This window comes from Alligator sinensis, unplaced genomic scaffold (assembly GCF_000455745.1).
Source record: "Alligator sinensis unplaced genomic scaffold, ASM45574v1 scaffold850_1, whole genome shotgun sequence".
Lineage (NCBI taxonomy): Eukaryota > Metazoa > Chordata > Crocodylia > Alligatoridae > Alligator > Alligator sinensis.
In genome coordinates, this window is record NW_005842742.1 from 24834 (window position 1) to 25875 (window position 1042).

Consider the following 1042-nt stretch of genomic DNA (forward strand, 5'->3'; position numbering starts at 1 on the left):
GGGTGTCCTTGCACGAGCTGCAGCTGCGGGCGCGGGGCACGGGGACCCTCGTAGGCACCCATTGGTTCTGCCCCCGCGGCCCTGAGCGCCTGCAGCCCCTGTGCCCTGGCACCCGCTACCGCCTGCGCCTGCGGGGCCTCAATCCAGCCGGGCCCGGAGCCTGGGGGCCACCCTACACTGTGAGCCAGGGCTGGGGGGGGTACAGGGGAGGCCGGGGAGAGATGTCCCATGCCCCCCATTTTCTATATATCCAATCCTTTCCATCAACCTGGAGGCTGGGAGCACATGGATATATGGGGGGGAGGGGGTATATATGGGTACTGGAGTATATAGGGAGCATTGGAATATATGGATCTCTTTAGGGACTGGGGGGGTATATGGGGAATGGGGGAACATATGGGGAGCACTGTGGTAAATGGGGCTGGGGGGTACCTGCGGTCTTATTGGTGGTACATGAGGGCTGGGAGGTATGGGAGGATTGGGGGTATATGATGGTTGCAGTACATGAGGCCTATAGAGGCTGGAGATGGGGGGGTATATGGCGGACTGGGGAGTACATGAGGGTATATAGGGATTGGGGTAAATGGGGAGCTGAGGGAATATGGGGGCTATATGGGAGGGCTGGGGTGTATGGGAAGTTTTGGGGGGGATAAGGGGATATATGGGGCATATATAGAGAGGCTGGAGGTATATGGAGGGTTGAGGTATGGGGGGCTGGAAAATATATGGGGCTGGGGATGTATGGGGTTTGGATAATATGGGAGGTTGCACATCAGGGGCATAGGGGGATATACGGGTGCCACATTCCAGTTCTGGGCGCCGCACTTCAGGAGGGATGTGGCCAGCACGGAGAGGGGCCAGAGGAGGCCACCCGAATGGTCAGGGGGCAGCAGGGCAGGGCCTACGAGGAGAGGCTGAGGGACCTGATCCTGTTCAGCCTTCGCAAGAGAAGGCTGAGGGGGACCTGGTGGCTGTTTACAAACTGGCCAAGGGGACCAGCAGGCATTGGGGGGGGGCCCTGCTCCCCCGAGGAATACCGGGA